The sequence below is a fragment of the Nerophis ophidion genome, linkage group LG21 (genome assembly GCF_033978795.1).
Source record: "Nerophis ophidion isolate RoL-2023_Sa linkage group LG21, RoL_Noph_v1.0, whole genome shotgun sequence".
Taxonomy (NCBI): domain Eukaryota; kingdom Metazoa; phylum Chordata; class Actinopteri; order Syngnathiformes; family Syngnathidae; genus Nerophis; species Nerophis ophidion.
The window spans coordinates 46,350,360-46,361,522 of record NC_084631.1 but is presented as its reverse complement, the minus strand read 5'-3'; the positions used below and the strand labels follow the sequence as shown (position 1 = coordinate 46,361,522).

General features: G+C 43.7%; 1 long non-coding RNA gene across 2 annotated transcripts in view; it reads right to left on the bottom strand.

The window, feature by feature from the left end:
- The window catches only part of LOC133539519 (uncharacterized), a 14,488-nt gene extending 3,718 nt beyond the window's left edge, over positions 1–10,770 (bottom strand). The window contains exons 1-3 of one of the 2 annotated variants that reach the window (XR_009803422.1): positions 10,698–10,770; positions 5,835–6,026; positions 5,621–5,719 (exon numbers count right to left, since the gene is read on the bottom strand). This is a non-coding gene — a long non-coding RNA (uncharacterized LOC133539519). The other variant, XR_009803423.1, reaches the window with a different exon arrangement.
- Between the last annotated feature and the right edge of the window lie 393 nt (positions 10,771–11,163).

The window sequence follows — 11,163 nt, the reverse complement described above, 5'->3', positions numbered from 1 at the left end:
GTGGAGTGTCGGTGCTGTCTAGAGTAACCCTGTAATACTCTTCCATATCAGTAGGTGGCACCCACTAGCTAATTGCTTTGTAGATGTCGGAAACAGCAGGAGGCACCGTGCAGGTAAAAAGGTGTCTAATGCTTACACCGAAAAATAAACAAAAGGTGAGTGCTCTTAAGAAGACATGAAACTAAAACTGAACTGGCTGCAAAGTAAACAAAAGCAGAATGCTGGACGACAGCAAAGACTTGCTGTGGAGCAAAGACGGCGTCCACAAAGTACATCCAAACATGACATGACAATCAACGATGACCCCGCAAAGACAGTTACAAACAACTGAAATATTCCTGATTGCTAAAACAAAGTAGATGCGGGAAATATCGCTCAAAGGAAGACATGAAACTGCTACAGGAAAACACCTAAAAAAGAGAAAAAGCCACCAAAATAGGAGCACAAGACAAGAAGTAAAAGACTACACAGGAAAACAGCAAAAAAGTGCAAATAAGTCCGGGTGTGATGTGACAGGTGGTGACAGTACACCTACTTTGAGACAAGAGCTATAGTCATGCATGCTTGCTTATGTTTTAAAGTCATATCCTACATCCGCGACAACCACTTTTTACTGTCAACTGAGTTTAGTTTTTGAATGATTTCTGCTGCTGGTGTGCGTCCTCATTTTTTCATCGCAAAAAATGTGCCTTGGCCCAAAAAAGGTAAAAAAAACATTGCTGTAGACTATAAGCATCTTTTTAGTGTGTGTGTGTGTGTGTGTGTGTGTGTGTGTGTGTGTGTGTGTGTGTGTGTGTGTGTGTGTGTGTGTGTGTGTGTGTGTGTGTGAGTATTATTTTTCTTTTTTTTTAACCTTAATAATAATTTGACATACAAAATACTTCTGGTTGTATTTTGTGTTAAGCGTTTCTAGAAACTTCCAGTTTGGAAGTAACATGTAAATGAATTGTTGGGATATGTTTTCTGTACTATTACATTTTTTTTATTATTATTGTTTGGGTAAATACTTGGTAGTATTGCAACATTTATTAAATGTATTAAATGTAAAAAAAATTATATTAAATTCAATGAATTGATTTTTCTGATGATCGTTTCATTGAAAAATAAACATTGTTTTTTTATAAGCATTTCATATTTGAATTATAAATCAAGAAATTTAAATCATTTTTCAACCACTGTGCCGTGGCACACTAGATACAGTCTGGTGTGATGTGGGAGATTATGTCATTTCAATTAATTGGGTTGAAAATTGGTACATTTTAAGTCTACTTTATACTTCTTTTTGTGCACGATCCTTTCTTTCCAATCTTTGTAGCTGAGCTACTCTGTGGAAAATGTTCCCTTGTGGATCATTAAAGTTTGTCCAAGTCTACGTCTAAAAATATTTTTTGCAAGTTTAGGGAAGGCAATGCAGAAGGAAACTAAAACGGAACTGGCTACAAAGTAAACAAAGACAGAATGCTGGACGACAGCAAAGACTTACAGCGTGTGGAGCAAAGATGGCGTCCACTTTCGTACGTGAAATATATATTGAAATATATTTATATAGCGCTTTTCTCTAGTGACTCAAAGCGATTTACATAGTGAAACCCAATATCTAAGTTACATTTAAAGCAGTGTGGGTGGCACTGGGAGCAGGTGGGTAAAGTGTCTTGCCCAAGGACACAACGGCAGTAACTAGGATGGCGGAAGCGGGGATTGAACCTGGAACCCTCAAGTTGCTGGCACGGCCACTCTACCAATCAAGCTATACCGTGACATGACAATCAACAATGTCCTAAAAAAGAAGGATAGGGTCCACACAACTAAAACTGTCTTAATTGCGAACACAAAGCAGGTGCGGGGAAAAGCACTCACAGGAAGACGTGAAGCTGCTAAACACCAACAAAACAGGAAGAGCCACCAAAATAAGAGCGCAAGACAGGAACTTAAGCACTACACAACAACAAACTCAAAATAAGGCACGACGACCTGGTGGAGTTTCATTTTTTCACCTTTTCTGCTGGTGGTGTGCCTCAGTTTTTTATTTATTATAAAAATGTGCCTTGACTCAAAGAAGGTTGAAAAACACTGATTTAGATGACCATTTTTATTAAAAGAATGTTCATGCTTTTATTTTTATCATCTAAAAAAAAAATCATGACAATGACCGTTCATATTTCTACCCGAGTTAATAGAAACATTTCATATTTCTATTCAATCAATTTTAAAAAAAATACCTTTTTTTTTTTTTCAAAAATATTCATACTTTTAATACAAATATAGTTCACCTTCAAACCAAATATCATAAAATACTGTTTTCAAATATTTTTGAAATCATTTGATTTATTTTAAATTTTTTACAAACTAAGATATTTTAGATTTTAATACAATTTATATTTCAATCCAATGATTTACAACAATCTGATTATCCTCTCATTTAAAAAAATAGCTACTTTTATTCTATATATTTAATACAAAATATTTGGAATCCAAATAATATATATTTAGATAATAGTTTTTCCAATCATTTTATTTGAAAATATTGTTTTCATATTTCTACATTTAACTACATTTAAAAATAGCTTATATTAAATCAAATAAATTAGGTTAAAACATTTTTTTCAGATAATTGTTTTATTGAAAACAAATTTTTTTTTTTAAGCGTTTCATATTTTAATCACATTAATTCAATAAATTAAGAAATTTGGAGTAATATTTTCAGTAAAAAAAATGTTCATGCTTTTATTTTTATTATCCCAAAAACATTTAACATTTAATCAAGTAAATGCCTGTTCATATTCCTACATGTGTTAATACAAACATTTCATATTTCAATTAAATCAATTAATGTAGATTAAAATTGAATAATATTAATTGCAGTTAGTATTTTAATAATTTTTCTATGCATTTTTAACTGTTTTATATATACAGTGTTCTGTACTTACTGTGATTTTTACTTTTTCAAAAATGTTCATAATTTTAATACAAATGTAGTTAACTTTCAAACCAAAGATAATTAAATAGTTTCAAATACAATTTTTCAAATCATTAGATTGTTTTTTTTTTTACAAACTCTATGATGTATTTTTGTTTTTAATACAAACATTCTGTATAGTTCAATCAAATGAATTAAATTAATTAAAACATCTGATCATACTTTCATTCAAAAAAATAATTGTCCTTTTTTTAAATGTATTTAATACAAAATATTTAACATCCAATAAGATATATTTAGATGATAAATCGTTTGTCCGATCATCATTTTATTCGAAAATATTTGTCATTCTTGTTTGGGGTGGGTTCACACATTTTTAACAGTGTTCAAGTTGTTTATACGGCCACCCTCAGTGTGACCTGTATGGCTGTTGACCAAGTATGCTTTGCATTCACTTGTGTGTGTGCAAAGCCGTAGATATTATGTGACTGGGCCGGCACGCAAAGGCAGTGCCTTTAAAGTTTATTGGCGCTCTCTACTTCTCCCTACGTCTGTGTACACAGCGGCCTTTTAAAAAGTCATACATTTCAAAGCATTTATCGGCCATCTCTAGTTTCATGTCTTCCTTTGAGCGCTATTCTCCACACCTGCAAGGCTATTGAAGTTGTTGCTATTCTTCTTCCCAGGGACATTGTTGCTTGCCGCGTCATGTACGGGATGAGCTTCGTGGACGCCGTCTCCGCTCCACACCCTGCAAGTTTTTGCTGTCGTCCAGCATTCTGTTTCTGTTTACTATCTGGCCAGTTCAGTTTTATCTGTGGTTTACCCAGCCGCCTCTATGCTTCATTGCATTTTCCTTTCCCTTTGGTTCGTTTTTGGCTTAAGCGTTGCATAACTTTTTACCTGCATTTCAGGATCACAGTCCTGCAGCCGAGTTCTACACAGCAAGGACACCAAGGAACGGCACAGTATTTGCAGATTAAAATGATTGATTTGCATAAAAAAAAAATATATTTTTTAGGACCAATTAGGTGAAATTGTACAATTTCCCACGGCACACCAGACAATATCGCACAGCACACTGGTAGGGCCGCGGCACAGTGGTTGAAAAATGCTGATATAGACAAATGGTATATTTGATGTTCAAACTCATAAACTTTAGTTTTTCTGCAAATAATAATTCACTTAGAATTTGATGCCAGCAACACGTGACAAAGAAGTTGGGAAAGGTGGCAATAAATACTGATAAAGTTGAGGAATGCTCATCAAACACTTATTTGGAACATCCCACAGGTGTGCAGGCTAATTGGGAACAGGTGGGTGCCATGATTGGCTATAAAAACAGCCTCCCAAAAAATGCTCAGTCGTTCACAAGAAAGGATGGGGCGAGGTACACCCCTTTGTCCACAACTGTGTGAGCAAATAGTCAAACAGTTTAAGAACAACCTTTCTCAAAGTGACATTGCAAGAAATTGAGGGATTTCAACATCTACGCTCCATAATATCATCAAAAGGTTCAGAGAATCTGGAGAAATCACTCCACGTAAGCAGCATGGCCGGAAACCAACATTGAATGACCGTGACCTTCCATCCCTCAGACGACACTGTATCAAAAACCGACATCAATCTCTAAAGGATATCACCACATGGGCTGAGGAACACTTCAGAAAACCACTGTCACTAAATACAGTTTGTCACTACATCTGTAAGTGCAAGTTAAAGCTCTACAAAGCAAAGGGAAACCCATTTATCAACAACATCCAGAAACGCAACCGGCTTCTCTGGGCCCAAGATCATCTAAGATGGACTGATGCAAAGTGGAAAAGTGTTCTGTGGTCTGACGAGTCCACATTTCAAATTGTTTTTGGAAATATTCAACATCGTGTCATCTGGACCAAAGGGGAAGCGAACCATCCAGACTGTTATCAACGCAAAGTGTAAAAGCCAGCATGTGTGATGGTATGGGGGTGCATTAGTGCCCAAGGCATGGGTAACTTACACATGTGTGATGGTATGGGGGTGCATTAGTGCCCAAGGCATGGGTAACTTACACATCTGTGAAGGCACCATTAATGCTGAAAGGTACATACAGCTTTTGGAGCAACTTATGTTGTCATCCAAGCAACGTTATCATGGACGCCCCTGCTTATTTCAGCAAGACAATGCCAAGCCACGTGTTACAACAGCGTGGCTTCATAAAAAAAGAGTGCGGGTACTTTCCTGGCCCGCCTGCAGTCCAGACCTGTCTCCCATGGAAAATGTGTGGCGCATTATGAAGCGTAAAATAGGACAGCGGAGACCCCGGACTGTTGAAGGACTGAAGCTCTACATAAAACAAGAATGGGAAAGAATTCCACTTTCAAAGCTTCAACAATTAGTTTCCTCAGTTCCCAAACGTTGATTGAGTGTTGTTAAAAGAAAAGGTGATGTAACACAGTGGTGAACATGCCCTTTCCCAACTACTTTGGCACGTGTTGCAGCCATGAAATTCTAAGTCAATTATTATTTGCAAAAAAAAATAAAGTTTATGAGTTTGAACATGAAATATGTTGTCTTTGTAGCATATTCAACTGAATATGGCTTGAAAAGGATTTGCAAATCATTGTATTCTGTTTATATTTACATCTAACACCATTTCCCAACTTGTATTTGGTGGACTAAAGAACAACTTGAATCATTTTCATGAGTTATCTGACAACCAACCTTTCAAAACATGGGTCATCATTCCAGCCAGAGTTTACTCCCAGTTCAAGTTTCCTCACTCCTGTACTGACTTTACATCTGCAGGCAGTGACCTTTGACCTTTAAGAGGGTTTAAAGGGGGGGGGGGGGGGGGGGGGTCAAGGTATCATCCTCAAGTGGAATTATTCCCAATTCGGGTCAGGTTTGTTACACGTTCCCAAAACATCATAAATACCTGTCCTTGTCGCCAAGAGAGGCATTCTGCAAATTCTCAGCCTGACGACTCAAGCGGCGCTCTCTGCACCGCTTTGTTGGATGTGGGCGTCGTCGCCTGGAGGAAGTCAAACGCACAAATTGTCCTCCGACGCCATCATTCAAAGTCGTGTGTCGGCCAGGAAAAGCTTCAAGTGTACAAAGCCCCAAAAACCTGGTGAAGTGGGCAAATAAAAACATATCACAGTGATTTCAAATCCTTTTCAACTTCGAGTCACGACATTGCTGGTTTGACGAGCAGAGGAGCATGTTCGGCAGCGCACAATCACAGAGTACTTACAAGCAGACACAGCGTGTAGACAGAAAAGGGAGAACGGACACATTTTAGCCTAAAGGTGAAGTTATAACACTGAAACACCCTCAGGAAGAGCTGCTAGGGCGGTATAGCTCGGTTGGTAGAGCGGCCGTGCCAGCAACTTGAGGGTTCCGGGTTCGAATCCCCGCTTCTGCCATCCTAGTCACAGCCGTCGTGTCCTTGGGCAAGACACTTTACCCACCTGCTCCCAGGGCCAACCCACACTGCTTTAAATGTAACTTAGATATTGGGTTTCACTCTGTAAAAGCGTTTTGAGTCACTAGAGAAAAGCGCTATCCATCCATCCATCCATCCATCATCTTCCGCTTATCCGAGGTCGGGTCGCGGGGGCAGCAGCCTAAGCAGGGAAGCCCAGACTTCCCTATCTCCAGCCACTTCGTCTAGCTCTTCCCGGGGGATCCCGAGGCGTTCCCAGGCCAGCCGGGAGACATAGTCTTTCCAACGTGTCCTGGGTCTTCCCCGTGGCCTCCTACCAGCTGGACGTGCCCTAAACACATCCCTAGGGAGGCGTTCGGGTGGCATCCTGACCAGATGCCCGAACCACCTCATCTGGCTCCTCTCGATGTGGAGGAGCAGCGGCTTTACGTTGAGCTCCTCCCGGATGGCAGAGCTTCTCACCCTATCTCTAAGGGAGAGACTCAAACTCATTTGGGCCGCTTGTACCCGTGATCTTATCCTTTCAGTCATGACCCAAAGCTCATGACCATAGGTGAGGATGGGAACGTAGATCGACCGGTAAATTGAGAGCTTTGCCTTCCGGCTCAGCTCCTTCTTCACCACAACGGATCGATACAACGTCCGCATTACTGAAGACGCCGCACCGATCCGCCTGTCGATCTCACGATCCACTCTTCCCCCACTCGTGAACAAGACTCCTAGGTACTTGAACTCCTCCACTTGGGGCAGGGTCTCCTCCCCAACCCGGAGATGGCACTCCACCCTTTTCCGGGCGAGAACCATGGACTCGGAATTGGAGGTGCTGATTCTTATTCCGGTCGCTTCACACTCGGCTGCGAACCGATCCAGCGAGAGCTGAAGATCCCGGTCAGATGAAGCCATCAGGACTACATCATCTGCAAAAAGCAGAGACCTAATCCCGTGGCCACCAAACCGGAACCCCTCAACGCCTTGACTGCGCCTAGAAATTCTGTCCATAAAAGTTATGAACAGAATCGGTGACAAAGGACAGCCTTGGCGGAGTCCAACCTTCACTGGAAACGTGTCCGACTTACTGCCAGCAATGCGGACCAAGCTCTGACACTGATCATACAGGGAGTGGACCGCCACAATAAGACATTCCGATACCCCATACTCTCTGAGCACTCCCCACAGGACTTCCCGAGGGACACGGTCCAATGCCTTCTCCAAGTCCACAAAGCACATGTAGACTGGTTGGGCAAACTCCCATGCACCCTCAAGAACCCTGCCGAGAGTATAGAGCTGGTCCACAGTTCCACGACCAGGACGAAAACCACACTGTTCCTCCTGAATCCGAGGTTCGACTATCCGGCGAAGCCTCCTCTCCAGTACACCTGAATAAACCTTACCGGGAAGGCTGAGGAGTGTGATCCCACGATAGTTGGAACACACCCTCCGGTCCCCCTTCTTAAAGAGAGGGACCACCACCCCGGTCTGCCAATCCAGAGGTACCGCCCCCGATGTCCACGCGATGCTGCAGAGTCTTGTCAACCAAGACAGCCCCACAGCATCCAGAGCCTTAAGGAACTCCGGGCGGATCTCATCCACCCCCGGGGCCTTGCCGCCGAGGAGCTTTTTAACTACCTCAGCGACCTCAGCCCCAGAAATAGGAGAGTCCACTACAGATTCCCCAGGCACCGCTTCCTCAAAGAAAGACGTGTTGGTGGGATTGAGGAGGTCTTCGAAGTATTCCCTCCACCGATCCACAACATCCGCAGTCGAGGTCAGCAGAACACCATCCGCACCATACACGGTGTTGATAGTGCACTGCTTCCCCTTCCTGAGGCGCCGTATGGTGGTCCAGAATCGCTTCGAAGCCGTCCGGAAGTCGTTTTCCATGGCTTCCCCGAACTCTTCCCATGTCCGAGTTTTTGCCTCCGCGACCGCTAAAGCTGCACACCGCTTGGCCCGTCGGTACCCGTCCACTGCCTCCGGAGTCCTATGAGCCAAAAGGACCCGATAGGACTCCTTCTTCAGCTTGACGGCATCCCTCACTGCTGGTGTCCACCAACGGGTTCTGGGATTACCGCCACGACAGGCACCAACAACCTTGCGGCCACAGCTCCAATCAGCCGCCTCGACAATAGAGGTTCGGAACATGGTCCACTCGGACTCAATGTCCCGCACCTCCCTCGTGACATGTTCAAAGTTCTCCCGGAGGTGTGAATTGAAACTCTCTCTGACAGGAGACTCTACCAGACGTTCCCAGCAGACCCTCACAATGTGTTTGGGCCTGCCAGGTCTGTCCGGCATCCTCCCCCACCATCGCAGCCAACTCACCACCAGGTGGTGATCGGTAGAAAGCTCCGCCCCTCTCTTCACCCGAGTGTCCAAAACATAAGGCCGCAAATCCGATGACACAACTACAAAGTCGATCATGGAACTGCGGCCTAGGGTGTCCTGGTGCCAAGTGCACATATGGACACCCTTATGTTTGAACATGGTGTTTGTTATCGACAAACTGTGACGAGCACAAAAGTCCAATAACAAAACACCACTCGGGTTTAGATCCGGGCGACCATTCTTCCCAATCACGCCTCTCCAGGTTTCACTGTCGTTGCCAACATGAGCGTTGAAGTCTCCCAGTAGGACAAGGGAATCACCCGGAGGAGCACTTTCCAGTACTCCCTCGAGTGTTCCCAAAAAGGGTGGGTATTCTGAACTGCTGTTTGGTGCGTAAGCACAAACAACAGTCAGGACCCGTCCCCCCACCCGAAGGCGAAGGGAAGCTACCCTCTCGTCCACTGGGTTGAACTCAAACGTACAGGCTTTGAGCCGGGGGGCAACCAGAATTGCCACCCCAGCCCGTCGCCTCTCACTGCCGGCAACGCCAGAGTGGAAGAGGGTCCAGTCCCTCTCGAGAGAACTGGTTCCAGAGCCCTTGCTGTGCGTCGAGGTGAGTCCGACTATATCCAGCCGGAACTTCTCTACCTCGCGCACTAGCTCAGGCTCCTTCCCCCCCAGTGAGGTGACGTTCCACGTCCCAAGAGCTAGCTTCTGTAGCCGAGGATCGGACCGCCAAGTGCCCTGCCTTCGGCTGCCGCCCAGCTCACAATGCACCCGACCTCTATGGCCCTTCCTATGAGTGGTGAGCCCATATGAGGGATGACCCACGTTGCCTCTTCGGGCTGTGCCCGGCCGGGCCCCATGGGAACAGGCCCGACCACCAGGCGCTCGCCATCGTGCCCCAACTCCGGGCCTGGCTCCAGAGCGGGGCCCCGGTGACCCACGTCCGGGCGAGGGAAATCTGGGTTCATTTCGTTGTAATTCCATAGAAGTCTTTGAGCTGCTCTTTGTCTGATCACTCACCTAGGACCTGTTTGTCTTGGGAGACCCTACCAGGGGGCATGAAAGCCCCCAGACAACATAGCTCCTAGGATCATTGGGACACGCAAACTCCTCTACCACGGTAAGGTAGCAGCTCAGAGAGGAGGAGAAAAGCGCTATATAAATATAATTCACTTCACACTTCACTTTAAAACGTGGCTAGCTACTTAGCATCGAACATCCATCTGCAGTCAGCAGTGTTTTAGCTACTTCTCAATCACTAATCCTCGCCTCCACGGCGACACATAAAGTAAGTTTCTTGCAAGTATCATTATCACTGGAGGACGAGGAATAGCTAAACATGCATCACTACACACCATAGGAGGATACAATAGCTCACCGGCGCCCCAATGTCATACATAAATGCCATACACCTGAAATCCACTGTAATGATACCAAGTACAGGAGTGTATCTAGTCGATACTCTGATTACATCGATATTTTTTTTTATCATCACAACATTTTTCGTTTTTTTTTTAATTCATATTATGTTTACAAACTCAGGAAAAACGTCCCTGAACAAATGATAACTTAAATAATGACCAATGTATGATCCTGTAACTTCTTGGTATCGCATCGATACCTACATTTGTGGTATCATTCAAAAGTAATGTAAAGTATCAAAGAAGAGAAGAATAAGTGATTATTACATTTGAACAGAAGTGTAGATAGAACATGTTAAAACAGAAAATAAGCAGATATTAACAGTAAATGAAAAAGTGGATTAATAATCAATTTTTCCAGTTTGTCCTTTATGATGTTGACAAAATAATAGGTAGATAAATGACACAATATGTTACTGCATATGTTAGCAGACTAATTAGGAGTCTTTGTTTTTGTACTTACTACTAAAAGGCAAGTTCTCTGTTCGTGCTCTCTCTCTTTCTCTCTGTCTCCAACTCCAACAATGTGTCTCAGACCGGCTGCTGCTAATAAAGACGACAGGTGATGAGATAACCAGTCCCAGCTGGGCAATCCACTCACCTGTCGCTGCCTTCGAGGCCGGTCCTTACACACAGCGCTCCGTGGCAAGCCTGCAGACCACGGCCCCCTCCACACCTGGGAAAATATGATAGAAAACATGATATATTATCACTTTTATGCAGAAATTTGACACATGTTACTGCATACGTCAGCAGACTAATTAGGAGTCATTGTTTGTTTACTTACTACTAAAAGCCAAGTTCTCTGTTCGTGCTATCTCTCTCTCTCTCTGTCTCTAACTCCAACAATGTGTCTCAGACCGGCTGCTGCTAATAAAGACGACAGGTGATGAGATAACCAGTCCTAACTGGGCAATCCACTCACCTGTCGCTGCCTTCGAGGCCGGTCCTTACACACAGCGCTCCGTGGCAAGCCTGCAGACCATGGCCCCCTCCACACCTGGGAAAATATGATAGAAAATATGATAGAAAATATGATATATTACCACTTTTATGCAGAAATTTGA